Below are 16,288 nucleotides of genomic sequence, written 5' to 3' on the forward strand. Positions count from 1 at the left end.
AAAACTGTAAAGTAGCGAGCATCTATATTTAATACGAGGACTTTGGTAAAACCCGAAGTGTTTGTCATAAAATAGTTCTGCGATATGTTTTATAGTGAGCTTTTTATTGGCCTTTCAATACACGTTAGAACATCACGTGACAAGACGATAACCAAACTGTAATGACAACATCAGATAAATAAAGAGATTCCAATCTACGGCAGCTTTTCGTTTTTGAGCTTTTAAGGGCTTGTTATCAAATTTCCACGTAATTGGCACCTACAACACAACAGAGTAAGACATGGTGAATCTTTTGATACCAAATAACTGTAATGTGAATTTAGTTGCAAGTCAACATTTAAAGAGAGGGAATGTATTGTTACAAAAGCTATGAGGCATGTTATTACATGCTCTCAGAGCCTTACTGGTAAATATTATTGTGTAAGTCATCAGGACTTTTGATAAGTATTTGAAGTGTAAGTTTGTTAGTATGATGACAAAAAAGATCTGACTCCTGACATTACTTTACTGTTTCAATGGTTCTCAAATAGTAATAATATTCTCTTCATAAAATGAACCGTAAAAATTGAGATATTTATTATACAGATTCAAAGGGGTACCTGCTACCACATGACAAGAAAGAGGTATTAAAACAAATCCTTGAGATAAATTATATTGTTCCCGTTGGCTCTTGGCAACAGCTGGCATGTTGAGCAGAGATCTCTGATAAATTAATCATTGACATAAATTATGTACATTAGAGCTAAATGCCAGGAGGTCTGTTGTTTGAGTTGGTGATTAAATATCTGTCGCAATGCTTGGTAATAATTTTACCAGAGAGATGACGCCTACCAGGCTCTCACATGACTAGGCACCTGTGTAGTTACAAGTTCACTGTGTTAGATAAACAAATTACTTTTAGTGATCTAAAATTACTCACAGAGCTCTACAGAGATCTTTTGAGAGTAATAGGCAGTAAACAGAAATAAATCTAGGGATAGATAAAACGTGATGGAAAATCAGTGAAAATCAAGAGTTGGTTAAAAAAAATAGAGACATTGGAAGCATAAAAGGAATTCGAATATTCATAGAGTGTAAAAGTATTTCTATTGGTAGTTTTATTGCTCAGTCAATTGAAATATAAAATGTATAAAGTGTAACCAATAAAAAGAAGAGTTAATACATGTGTAGTACTATGAATCACTCGCATACTAACACAAAAAATGTGTTTTACATGTATGTTCATTATATGTTTTAATGAACAGGTACATTAATATATCTTGTGCTACAAGGTGACAGCTTGTAGAACAGTGTATTAAGGGCCATTATGGAGTTAGTGACTATTTATATGGATCTCATGAAAAACTAGGAAGTTGAGGTTTTCTCTTATAGTCGTAAAATATGATAACCCTCGCTTAGGTTACAGGTAATATTTATTCGAGTTGAAAAACCCCAATAGACTACATGAGAAACCAATGTAAAAATATGTTATTGAGTATTAGTCAGCTGTTTATATTTGAAAATTTCACTAAGAAGCTAGCTCAGTCATATAGAAGCTGTTTTATGTAGAAGTCGAAAGGTCATTCAACTTTTGCATTCATGTTATTTTCTACTACAGACTGTGCATAAAACATTACTAGACAGTTGATATGGAAGTTATTTATATACCATTACTGCTGTTAGTTTGTTTTATACCGAGTTTAGTTCACCTTAGACTAGTTGATTTCTTTATCAAATTTAGTGGAGGTGAAAGAGACCATATTTTGGTTTATGCAACTTGGATATGGTATAATCATACTCTTTTGGTCTACTGGACACTATATAGTACTCAGAGGTTATCTCTTGTTGTGCCATGAATGAGCTGACCAAGCATTGCTCACTAGGTACCAAGGTTCAAAGTTGAAAAGCATGGACAATTTATTTGGAGTTGTCTTTTAAAACAAAAAGTGCCAACAACTCCAAAGATCAATATGTGCGTCAACCTTAGTACAGTAGACGCTCCTCTAATGTAAATTTCGAATAGCGTAAAAAATGTATGTAAAGTTTTTGCTTCGTACAACGTAAAAAACTACTACTGCACGTAAAAAATCCATATAACCGATATAATATATAATCGATTTAAATGTTAGTTTCTTTCGCTGCACTTAAGAAAGAAAAGATGTCGTGCGCTTATCGGGATATCTATTATATGTGTATAACTTTTGCGACATTCTAGTTCGTTGTAATAGATCATTAAATGTGTTGACAAAAAGGCGAATAAGATAGCTGCGCAATTGTTCATAAACACAAAGGTGATCGGTTGGTGCAGGTGTTTTAGCTTTGGTCTACCGGTCCTAATGTCACGAGTTGGAATATCGTCGAAAACTATGTTTATCCTAACCTTGACCCCTGGATAGTAATAAAAGAACAAACGAGTAGAACTGCTTTTTATAGTAAAAAGTAACCTTATTGTAGACATACAAACTATTTGTTATTAGCTTTTCTTTGCAGAATAGACTTTGTTGTTTAGAAAAATAAGCAAATCATTGTTAGTGAACGTCAGAAATGAGCAGTCCCTATCAACTTGTTGTAAATTTACCGTAATCATGGTCTCTAAAACTACTAAGATTGATCATTGAAAGTTGTTGATGGTGAGCAATAGTTCTGCAGTTACAGTCCAGCCTAGAAATTAAAAGAGTTAGGTAAAGTTTTACCTTTTTGCATGGCTAAAGGGTGAGTTTTGAAAGATCTTGGAACAGATTAGGCAATTTACATGCATCTTACTGTCCTTATGACGTAAATTCCTTATAGCACAAATGTTCCTGGAACTGATTATTTACGTTATAGGAGCGCCTACTGTGTTGTTGAATTGCTTCAGAGCATCAAATGCGTTTGCTAGAACCGCTACAATCTTATTGATTTTGGTAACAGTCAGTTACAATCCTCGAAGTTTAATAAATTTTCACCCAGTTTCATGATGTTGCTTCTGACTTATCAAGCAACATCTTGCAGCATGATCCTCACACTGGCACACTGTAAGTTTCTAATAGATTTCCATCTGACACAAAGTACTGCGGTTTCTACAAAGTATCCTTTTTATTCATAGTAGAACTGTGGCTCCCTCTACATTAACCACTACTCCTAGTACAGCTATAGTAAGTCGGACCTATTCATTGATTCCTTGCCCATAGTACTACAGCAACTCATCATGTGCTCGTAGTATAGCTGTTATTATCCACTCAATCAGTTACAGTGATTTATTGCTAATTTTAAGAATATTGGTACAGATATATTTCCTGGCAAAGCTAGTGTAAAAACTTATAACAGATCAGCAGAAAGTTAATTGGCTAAAAAAAGAAGCACCAGTAGACAAAATTCTACATACAAGAAGATGGCATGTATGCTAGCACAAAATTTGCAAGAAAAAATAAAAATATTTTGGTGACATAGCTTTCTATTTGGTTAGTAAATTGGTTTATTATAGTCAAGGTTTGACTCAGCTCGTGGGGGACACTTTCTGGAACGCAGTCAAAGTCTTTTCTTGATGACAACAAAATAGAACAAACCAGCAACTACAATAGCGGATGTGATATACAATAAATAGCACATAGACATCTCTGCATGACCTATGGCTGTTTTGGTTTCCCAATCTCGCAGTGAGTCCACGCCTGGCAAGCGTTTCCACTCCGGAGCCTGAGAGAGGAGTTTAGGAAATTTGAAGGGTCTAACATTTGCATAGAGTGAATGTAGAAAATCATAAACCTGTAAGAAACAAAACAATCAAATAAATATGAGCTGATACAGGTAACTATTGACTGGGTGTACATAACTAACAGAGAGTCACTGTACTCACCAACTACACTCATAGTGAATGGCCTTTACAATTCATTACCAATGCAGATAATCCTATAAGGCAAAGGTTCTTGGAATAGATAATTTACGTTTTAGAAGGGTCTACCGTATATTAACTTTAACCATTGCACCTGATACTTGCACCTGCTATCGGATAATACACAACCTGCTTCGAGGGTCGTATTGCCGGAGACTAAACTGGCATTACCAGCTCCAAACTGGGGTGTATTTGGGCATTCTGTTAGAATGAAGTAAAATACCCATCAAAGTCTGACTAGACTTCCCAGAAAGTGTGCTATGGCTGCACTCGAAAACAGGAAAAGCTGGAGTTAATCTTAAGCTAGCCGCAGCAGCAGACCAAAGATGACAGTATGTGTAGACCTGTTCTTGCTAGTAATAGCTCAAATCAATCATAATGAAACATTGCGCTGGTGGCAACCGCACTTCAGATATACCAGAGTAATATCTCAGCAGTCTGTGAGACCCGTTTAACGCCGTCTAAACAGAATTTAAAATATACCAGATTGATATCGCATCATTTCGTGAGACCTGTCTAACGCTGTCAACAGCAAAATTTCAGATATACCAGATTAATATCACAGCACTCTGTGAGACCTGTCTAACTCTGTCAACAACAGAATGTCAGATATACCAGATTAATATCACAGCACTCTGTGAGACCTGTCTAACTCTGTCAACAACAGAACGTCAGATATACCAGATTGATATAGCAGCATTCTGTGAGACCAGTCTAACGCTGTCAACAACAGAACTTCAGATGTACCAGATTGATATAGCAGCACTCTGCGAGACCCGTCTAACGCCATCAACAACGGAACTTCAGATAAACAAGATTAATATTGCAGCACTCTGTGTGAGACCTGCCTAAAGGAATGGCCACACGTAACGAATTATTCGCTCAATCTAACCGAATTAACGAAATTCGCAGAATTCACAGATTTATTCGGCCGAATATAACAGAATTATCTGAGCTGCGCATGCACACCGAATTCGTCGACGAAACGATAGCAGCTTTTGCAATTATCATAGTCCAAGACATGTATGACGACACACAATAAAAGTAGCAGTGCTATTCAACATAGTACACGCAAAACAATGACCTAGATTGCGCTATTGTTGGTTTTTATCGTTTGTACACTATGGCTACAAATCGTTTCTTTTTTAATAATAACAACTTTCTTTTTAGCAGCAAAAGCTCAGTGGTAAAAGCATTGTCCTCTTTAGCGCAATCAAGTCAGTTCCATCATATTTACTATAGCAAATTGCCGTAACAATTGCAGCACTCTGTGAGACCCGTCTAACGCCATCAAGGAGTTTAGTGAGCAACAGCAACACATTTTATTAGAGTGGCAGATAAGTGCATAAACAAAGAAAGACTGGAGTTGGTTTTACGACCAGAAATGACATAGTCTAGGAAATAGAACAAGGCCCAATGGCAGTGATTGACAGGATAATGACTCTGCACATGCCATTACAGAAAAATGAGTATTTGTCTATCATAAGCGTCTGTATTTCCACTCTGAAAGATTTTGAAAAAAAACCAAGAAAAACTTTTGCAACCAGTTGAAATGTGTGTTAAAAATGAAAATCAACCCAGCAAAGATGATATGCTCATTGCAGGTGATATTATTGCGAGAATTGGGATTGATCACCAGAGATGGCAGAGTTATTGGATATCAAGGTCTAGAGAAATTTAACACTAATGGTGAACTTCTACTTGCTTAGATAGAGACATGCATGCTTAGTGCTATGTTAGAGAGCTCAATGTTTTGATACTTTAAACCTTACCAATTCTTCATTCCACTTTCATTTGGGATTCCTGCAGAAAGGACACAACACTTTAGACGGAAACTAATTTTAGGATACACGGGATCCTCACTGGTCTTTCCAGCCAACCTCTTATTTGCCTGACAGTATAATAAAATGTAGATAATTACACTCTTTCTGTAGATACAGAAAAATAAATACAGAGGGATCAAATCGAAACCAAAAACGCTACCCACCAAAAAGTAGAAAAACAGAGAAATCCGGAAATAATTAGTATTGCCGTGAATAAAGGTTTTGGGTCAAGGTCCCGAAGCTAGCCACAATGAGTAAACAAAATGTCGATAACGTCGAATAAAGAATCGTCATAGATATTTTCATTATATTTGTTAATACAGAAGCGATAAGCAGCAGTTGATATAACAGATGAGAATATTACTAACAATAGGAGTGATGATTAAATATACAATGTTAAGTTTAAGTTGAAAGTTAACAAAACAGCTTTATTGTCTTGCAAATACATGAATTCTTGTATTCGTTGAAAAACATGGAATTAATCGATATCATTGTTGATTTTGTCACCAAGTGTGCCCCTCATGTTTAAAGCTGAGAAAATGCACTGCTTCAGCCACCTCCACTACTATTGGCTGCAATAATCCGTTGCTAAAGTTAGACAGCTAAATAGTATCCTTCTTTGACGTAGTAACAATTTTTCTTTGCTTTTATCATGTACTGTTAGATGATATTTAAGTATTTATTATTTAGAAAACCTGATTATTTCCATAATTCACAGATTTCATTTTTTCCAGCACAGAAATGCATTACCTTGATATCAGTGATTGTAAATGGGATTAATTCAATTGATATTCGGTTTGACCGATGTACGAGTTTGATCACAGTATGAATTAAACTCACGTCTTGAAGTTCAACTATATTGTTTACAGAAAAAAATGCTGACCCTCACATTTTGTATGTCATCAAATAAAATAACTTTATTATTGACTAAATCTTTTACCACTATTTTTATTAGGCTAAGATTCATGAATATGCTAAAATGAAGAGAGGTACAAAAGGAGTTGTTTCCTCACAATATTGTGCTGACTACTCCAAATTTAATGTGGCTATAGGTCTAATAAATCACATACTTGCATTTGCAGTTAGTTTGCAAAACAGGGTTCACAAGGTACAAGGAAACCCTCTGTTTTTAGCTCTACTGCTCCTACATTGAGACTCAAGAGCAATAAGAAGACCACTCTAAGGATCTTTACTATAATAAGAGCCGTGTCTGTCTGTCTGAAGTCATGCTTGAAGCATTAAAAAAAAGAAATACAGATGGGTATATTAAACCCATTATTTTATAAATTCAGCTTTCAAAATAATATGTCTTTTCTGAAAGGTAGATAAACTATTTAAAATTGCGTGTAGCTAGTTACAGGATGTTTAATAGGCTGAACATCAAGAAAAATGAGCTCAAAAACACGATTTTATCACAATCTAGCGTTTTTATCACACTTTTTTGAGCTTATTTTTAAATACGAAATGTTAAATAGCTCATCTACCTTTCAGAAAAGACAGATTATTTTGAAGGCTGAATTTAAATAATAATGGGTTTTAAGACACCCTATCATTCTAAATCAGACTAAACATCCCTAATTTCCGTTCCTAAAAAGCTATGCTACGTCAAATATTTATGGGCGGAGCTTCTTGTGCCAATTGTGTTGTTTTCGAGACCGATATTAAAACGCTGTAAAAAAGCCTTCATTACCTTGAAAGTTAGTGGGTCAATCTTAATTTTACGTACCATAAAATCGCAATCAGCGTGTCTGTTTCACCTAGAAAATATGATAAAAGTTGTACATGGTAGTTATGATTTGAGCTATGCGGCTAGCAGAGGTAGCCAAACTTGTTTACTAAGCTATGGTATTTTGCTTTACTACAATCTCCCATCGTTCATGGAAGTGTTCTCAGCCTACAGCAAAAGGTGACAACTCCTGATATAAAATAAGAATACAAACAATTTTATAGACAATATTTAACCTATAGAGACACTCCTCAAACTGCCATCAATTGTTTGTAGCCTCACTTCCAACTGTCTTACAAACACTTTGGATGTCATGAAAACTCTACTAGTGCTATAATAGAAGTAAGGCTGGAGGCATGAAAATAAGTTTGCTTGGAAAATGTGAACAAAACTGTTGCCAGATGCCGTCACCTGATAAGATATTGATTGGTCGGAAAATGGAAAGCATGTGAGCCAGAAGCTGATGATATCATTTTATTAGGAAAGAGAGTTGATGTGAGGACATCAATGACTGTGATCTGGTGTTTTTGTAAAACCATATTCAAGGATGTTGATTTTTGTTAAGCTTTACATTGAACGCATCTCAAAGTGTTCTTATATTTGCTTATTTAAAAGATTGAACACGAACTAAAGAGAAAAAACAGGAATAATATATCAGCACATTGTTATAATTATTAATGTTATTCTCTGCTTTATTATGATAACACTTGTTTGACATGTTTTATTATGTTGTACTTCAAAAAGTTGGAGTGCACAACACAAAAAAGCTTAGGCTTGCTCATTATATGCTACAGAGCTCAATGTATTTATGTTTTTAAACATAAATACCATTTATTCTTACCACTTACTCATCTAACATTACGCTGTGAGTCCTGCAGAGAGGACACAACTCTCGAGAAGAAAACTCATTTTTAGCATAAACGGAGTCGTCATTTATGTTTCCAGATCAGCCTCATGTTTACCTGTCAGTATAATAACATGTATATGAATAGACCTGGTAAGTATATTAACAAAATGTAGCAAATGGATGGAACAGGAAATAACTTGTACACTGTCTGATTATTCATGCCAACTTCACTATGCATTTTCTGTAATTATCAAGTCAAGTTACAGAGGTTTGGAGTTGTCTATTCTACAACCTCTAATACGTAATACAGAGAGCTGGAGTAGAATACTGGAAGAGTATGGTGAATTATAGAGAAGTATATCTCACACCTGAAGATGGTCAGAGTGGTTAGTTTATTTGGCATGGCGATGGATAAATATTATTAGTTGTTGTATCCCTTCAGATATTTTCTGATTGTTTTCTGGGAAGAGCTAAAAGAAACACATTGATTTCACAAAATGTGTTCTATGATAAAGATACCTCGATAGGAGATTGTAAATTATATGGATACATATCATTATATGTAGGAGTTTATGTAACAAAAAACCTGACTGAATACCTATTAAATGTCAACAGTTGGGTAGAATATATTTTATCATTATATAATGGATTATGTGTGAGAAACACTCAAAGGTGTACCTATTAAGTGTAAGTCAGCAGTTACAATATATAGTACCACCTCTGTCCCTAGTAAGATATTATTATGAAATATATGCACACATGCGCATTGGAGTCATAATCTAGCATATAAATACACGCATTGTATTATACAATAATTTATCTATTATTATACAAATCTCAAAGTTTTTGTGGTAGTACTTCAATTTGTCCTGCTATAGCTATTGATATCCTGAAATTAAAATCTTGCAATCTGCTGGATTTGATCTCGGAACCTTCCATCACCAGGCAAATATCTTACGAATTATTCTACCCAAGATTGGTGAATTCATTTGGCGGGATATGTCACTATGTGGGTAAAAATAAACTACCGCTCTCCGTTACGGCGCAGCGTCATTTTGTACTTGCTTTCATGAGTCTTATTAGTAAGAGCCATAAATAACTGGCTTACCAAATTAGCCATTTGCAATGTGCCAGGCTAACGGCAAACAGCAAGCAACTACAATACTTGTCACTGCTCTTAGTAAGATGTTATTATGAAATATATGCACACTTATGTGCATAGGAGTCATAAACAAGCACACACAATATATGCATTGTATTATACTACAGTACAGACTATTATTATAGATACATAAAACAAGAACTAACCATGTATATAGTATACAGATACTTAAAAAGGGTATGCCTAGCTTCTTCAGAAATAACCAGTTGACCTCCGATCTCTTTGACCATAGAGTAGCGTAAGGCATAGATTAAGTCCTCATAAAAAAGAGTAGATGTGCTAAAACATCAAAGAGTCCATATTTCACATAAATAATAATATTTTAGCATCCCTAGTTAGAATCATTATACAGTTTATATGGTTTATACAGTCATCACCTGTACACTTTATACAGTCATCACCTGTACATTTTATACGGTTATAACCTGTACACTTTATACAGTCATCACCTGTATACTTTATACAGTCATCACCTGTACCCTTTGACCAGTCATCCCCTGTACACTTTATATAGTCATCACATGTACACTTTATACAGTCATCACCTGTACTCTTTATACAGTCATCCCCTGTACACTTTATACATGCATCCCCTGCACACTTTATACAGTCATCACCTGTACCCTTTGACCAGTCATCCAATGTACACTTTATACAGTCATCACCTGTACACTTTATACAGTCATCACCTGTACATTTTATACGGTTATAACCTGTACACTTTATACAGTCATCACCGGTATACTTTATACAGTCATCACCTGTACCCTTTGACCAGTCATCCCCTGTACACTTTATACAGTCATCACATGTACCCTTTATACAGTCATCACCTGTACTCTTTATACAGTCATCCCCTGTAAACTTTATACATGCATCCCTGCACACTTTATACAGCCATCACCTGTACCCTTTGACCAGTCATCCAATGTACACTTTATACAGTCATCACCTGTACACTTTATACAGGCATCACCTGTACTCTTTATACAGTCATTCCCTGTTCACTTTATACAGTCATCACCTGTACACTTTATACAGCTATCACCCATAGGGGTTTATACAATCATCACCCGTACACTTTATACAGTCATCACCGGTACACTTTATACAGTCATCACCCGTACACTTTATACAGTCATCACCCGCACACTTTATACAGTCATCACCCGTACACTTTATACAGTCATCACCCGTACACTTTATACAGCCATCACCCATACACTTTATACAGTCATCACCCGCACACTTTATACAGTCATCACCCGTACACTTTATACAATCATCACCCGTACACTTTATACAGTCATCATCCGTACACTTTATACAGTCATCATCCGTACACTTTATACAGTCATCCCCTGTACACTTTATACAGTCATCACCAGTACACTTTATATAAGTATAGAATCACATTATTTGTAGTAACCTAAGAGGATTGCAACAATGGAGCTTAGGACCTGCAAGAATAAATTCATGGCCAAACATATTTGCCTTTAAAATAAAACTGATAGAATGTTCTAGAGCGACAGAATTGACACCTAGAGTAAAGCAATATTTGTTTTACTGCGCTGCAAAGAAACCAACAACTAAAAATTATGAAAAGATTGATAAGATTATATGCACTGCATTATAAGGATATACAAGTAATTTCACTATTAAAATGGCACACTAGTAACTCTAGTCCTGTAATAGAAAGCTAGTAAGTCTGCTGCCATCACGGTACACTAATAACTGCACCACCATAATTGTATGCTTATAGCTCTACTACTGTAACGGTACACTAATAAATCTACTACTATAATGTTGCACTAGTAAATCTACTACTATTACAGTACTTATAGATGTGTATTTAGTGTAGCTTCATTTAAAACTGGCAAAGCATATGGTGTTGAGGAATTATCAGAGAAGAAAAGGGTAAAATATGCTGAGTCTTTCCCCCAAACTATGAAAAATCTCTGCTCATACAACATGAAGACTTTACAAAAACCTTAACCTTTAGTGTGACTAGTTACTCTCCATGATAAATTTAGATAAGAGAAGATGCAAAAACTGATAAATAACACAATAAAATAGAAGACGTCGAAATTTGTTTACATCAGAACCACCATCTGAACAATACTCAATACAAAGTTGATCATCTAGTCAGTCAGGAAATCAAAAATATATTCAGGAAATAAAGCAGTTCATAAGGCACTCTGATGTTTTAACATACAAAGTACATCTTCAAACTACTTAATTTTAGATTAAGAGGTCTGGTCACACTAGACCTCTTAATACAAAATACTAAACCTCTGAAAACCAATTGATTCCTAGTTATTTGTATAATACACAAATAACTATAATTCAGTGATTTGACCATGATATACAGATGTTCCGCTGTATTGAATCTCGTTAAATCTGAATTAGAATGAGTCCACCTTTGTAAAACTTGAGAAAGATGAGTCAAAGGCAAAAAGTACCAAAGATGAAGTCTCCTGAGGCAAACTCCACAAAATACATCAAAGTCTAATATTATGAGCTTTATTTATCACTATGAACTGATCAATCTAAACATTTTCTTGTGGTAAAAAACTTGCCAATCCAAAAATATCAGGACGAATAGTCTGGTAGGAAGGAATAGAGAATGGTAAAACTGGATAATCCCAAAAAGGTTTTTGCACTGCGCAACCAACAAGAGTTTATGAAAATAGGTTGGAGCTCCGAGGCTACTACAAAGTTACACTGCATGTAACTACACAAGCTGCTCAATTACTTCATTCAAGGACGGATGATTACGGAAGCATCAATGGCCTCAGCGAGCAAACACATGCTAGCTCTGCAAAATCCATTGAATTCCGTTACAATTATATTAATCTTAGTTGTTACAACTTCTTACAACGTTTATTCATCTGTTATTCATCTGTTATTCATCTGTTATTCATCTGTTATTCATCTGTTATTCATCTGCTATTCATCTGTTATTCATCTGTTATTCCTCTGTTATTCCTCTGTTATTCATCTGTTATTCATCTGTTATTCATCTGTTATTCATCTGTTATTCATCTGCTATTCATCTGTTATTCATCTGTTATTCCTTTGTTATTCATCTGTTATTCATCTGCTATTCCTCTGCTATTCCTCTGTTATTCATCTGTTATTCCTCTGTTATTCATCTGTTATTCATCTGTTATTCATCTGTTATTCATCTGTTATTCATCTGTTATTCATCTGTTATTCATCTGTTATTCATCTGTTATTCATCTGTTATTCATCTGTTATTCATCTGTTATTCATCTGCTATTCATCTGTTATTCATCTGTTATTCCTCTGTTATTCATCTGTTATTCATCTGTTATTCATCTGTTATTCATCTGTTATTCATCTGTTTATCAAACTGCTAAGCTAAGAATGCAAAGCATTGTAGATGACAGCTAGGAATGCATCAGCGTTGGAAGCATTGCTTTGACAGACCGCGTAGGAAACATTGGAAACTAAAAAGCTGAGAGAAATAGCGATCCCACCCGCTGCTACAAACAGTGTAGTAAATGATGTATTACTCCCATGCTCCTATGTATCAAGTAAAGGAGCCATCTAACCATTACAGCTGATGATAAATATTAATAAGCTTGGTAGATGTACGTCCATATATGTAGTCACCACTACGCATGAAAGAGATGTGTGACTATATGATAATCAATTATGATTGTCACTACTACATATGAAGGAGAACAATACATCACAAGAATTACCGAAGGATAATCTACAGAGCAAACAACTTTGCAGAGTGACAACACACAAGCAAGTACATATATATATATATATACAGTGAAACTCGGATAACTCAAACTTCAAGGAACCGAGCAAAAGTGTTCAAGTTATTAGAGCATTCAAGTTATAAGTCATAAGGAGGACAGTCATAAGTGCACGTATTAGATCCACCAGTAGATACATGTACATATACAAACTATATATCAATCAAAAGCATAGATTGCTTGTTGCAAGTAAAAGGGTCTCTCGTGTGAAGTTTTAAATATTTTTAATCAGAAAGTATAGATATTTTTCTATCACTTGAGATTTGTTTGTTGTTTTAGGTGATGTGACTGCCAGGACGTTCTCAGACTAAAATTGGCAAAACTTGATCGCGGTTAAAACGCTCAGAAAAACTACATACGTATTTTTCTAACAAGCGTTTTAACCAAGATCAATTTTGCAGTAAGTCAGTTATTACAAAGCTGCTTTACTATTAAAAGCCCTTTATCAATTTTGCCGATTTTACTTGAAATTTATCCGAATTTTACCTCGCTTTTCTCGCTTTCGGAGGGTTATCGCTAAGCGGATGTTTGGTAAAATTTGATTTTTCCAAACCTTTAGAAAAGTCGTTAATGAAAATATGTTGTCGATGTTGGTAATAACGAGGCCTAAGAACTACTAAAAGTCGATGTTTATCTCTACGGCTTGGAATAAAGTGATATTCTAAAGCGATAGTAACAACCGTCTCGGTAGCCGTTTGACAAAAAACTGTTCAAGTTAACAGAGTTTCGGTCGAGTTTCCTAAAGCCATTTATCATTGCGTGGGAACGGACCAAACAAATACGTTGAGTTAACCGTGTTTTCGAGTTATCCGAAGGTGAGTTATCCGAGTTTCACTGTATATCGAACACTCAACCAGTCATAATCAAATCAAATATTTACAGCACTTTTATAGATACAGCTTTTAGCTTCATTTATTATAAATATTATGACTTTGTAAAATCGTAATATAATATGTTTGGGTTTTGATGTTTTAAAAACAAAAAAAAGATTGACGTAATGGCTCTAGGATGCATGGCAAGAAGTATGAATAATCTTTTGCCTTATGTAAGATAGATCATTAGAACTGTCTCAGGATAAGGATTAAAGCAAAATCCATTTTTACAAATCAGTGGTTGATGATGGTTTGCAGGTTATGGTCAATCTTGTACAAATTATTGACCTAAAAAAAGTATAATTACTCTGGCGCACCCCAACGTCATGAAATCTCATAAGATACCAGATGTCAAGACGTCAGATATCACATGTCAGAAAAGAATGCTGACTGATATCACAGACACTAAAAATAGGCATTACAAGAATAGTGTAAGATTCGCAAGAATGAGCTAAGGCAACCAATGACACTTGAAAATCTGAGAATGAGTATATAAGAAACTGGCAGCAAGCAAAAGCAGCGAGGAACTGGTGGCAAGCTAGAGAGCGATAAGCTGGCAGCGAGCCAAGCAACAAAAGAAGGGTGCAGCGAGAAAGGAGCCAAGTCATAGAGAGGCTAACATAATCCAAAGGAGCCTGCAGAAAATGGCCTGCAGAGGATCAACCCATCGAAAAGAAAACACACAGCTGACACAATTTACTCAAAAAGGTGGAAAACCAGGAAACTATAAAGCCCCGAGAGGAGAGAGTTTATTTAGCCTCCCTGTCAACAGAAGGAGTCCTCATGACACGCCTAGTAAACATGTATTTATTAAAAGATCATAACTAATAGAACTAAGTATAAAGGCATACTGTTCTTTTTGTTTTGACTAGGGAGTATTGACAGAATAATTGTCATTTTTGACCATTTGAAGAAAATAGAGTTCCCATATACTTAGAAACAAACCACTGGCGTGTTATTGTTGATTACAAGATAATTGCTTATAGAGAGTCGTGCGCCTCACATCTCAATACTACTTGTGAACATTGATATTTACGCTCATTATTGCAACAGCGTGTTACTGTCACAACAAATTTCAAAAGAAACTATAGTAGTGCCCGCCGCCATTGATTGATTTGTTGTTTCAAATTTGTTTTATAGCAACAGTCAGATTTTTGTGTGGTAGAAGTGCAACTTTGTTTGCGGTAAAAATTTGTCTTGAATGAATTTGAATTCAAGGTCCAGAGGCTAACTATTACACATAGAATCGTAGTATTTCACTCAAAAGAGACACAAAAAATATTACCTTTCACATCAATATTATCACTACAAAACTTAAAAAAATCAAAATTATAATCATTAATATCTAATTTGATATTTAAGTAATAGTATATTATTACTTAAACATCAAGTAATTATTATTATAAAAGCAAAATAAAATAATTACAACAAAATATTTCTCCCATGGAAGTATTGTTAAGGATTTGCCAAACTTAGCTATTTCTAATAGCCACATGATATCAAACTATCCTGGGATAAGCGTAGTAATATGCAAACCAGCTTGCATAGAAAGCCAATGGAACACTGTATATAAGGATATGTAAGCCAGTGTAGAACAGGATGGGTAAGAATAAGTAACGAAGGAAGATACCCTAGTGAGACAGAAGAACAAAGAGCACGAGATACTGTCGACAAGCGACAAAACTATATATGGACATTTGTGGATAATATGAACATTAACTCTATCTGTGGAGCTTTAGCTATTATTAATATTATATTTTCCCACTTAGACCGCACAGCAGGGGCGTGGGAACACGGTGTGTTTACACATTAAAATGGTTTCAAAATAAGAATTTTTTTAATTATATTGTGTTTTTCTCATCTCATCATGATCTTAACTCTCTTGTACGAGTGTACGAGACCAAAAGGACTGATAGAATACATTAGTTCTTATATATGGAGTATAGGTGTTTGATTTTTGGCGGGTATTGTATCCTATGTTTTCGCCTTCGAATGGTGGTTCTATGCCCTCGGCAGCACATCTTACAAACAGTTTATGCCTACCCTCTCTTCTTCTCTCTTGAAAGGACTCAACACTTGTATCTTCTCGTAATTTTGTAAAACTTATCTGCCCTTAATGTTAAAAATAAATCGTAGTGCTTTATTTTGAAACTTTTCAAGCTGTTTGACATGTTTATTTTGATAGGGATACCAGATTTGTGAGGCGTATTCTAGTGT

The 16,288-nt window shown here is 35.0% G+C and overlaps 2 long non-coding RNA genes across 2 annotated transcripts in view; one reads left to right on the forward strand and one right to left on the reverse strand.

Annotated features, from left to right (window-relative positions):
- LOC137399008 (uncharacterized) overlaps positions 1–16,288 on the forward strand; it is a 520,862-nt gene that overhangs the window by 459,773 nt on the left and 44,801 nt on the right. The window lies entirely within an intron of this gene.
- Positions 8,259–9,644, reverse strand: LOC137398978 (uncharacterized). The gene is made up of 3 exons (XR_010979090.1): positions 9,552–9,644; positions 8,612–8,713; positions 8,259–8,358 (listed from the first exon to the last, which is right to left on the reverse strand). It is a non-coding gene; the product is annotated as an uncharacterized lncRNA (long non-coding RNA).

The sequence above is a fragment of the Watersipora subatra genome, chromosome 6 (genome assembly GCF_963576615.1).
Source record: "Watersipora subatra chromosome 6, tzWatSuba1.1, whole genome shotgun sequence".
NCBI lineage: Eukaryota > Metazoa > Bryozoa > Gymnolaemata > Cheilostomatida > Watersiporidae > Watersipora > Watersipora subatra.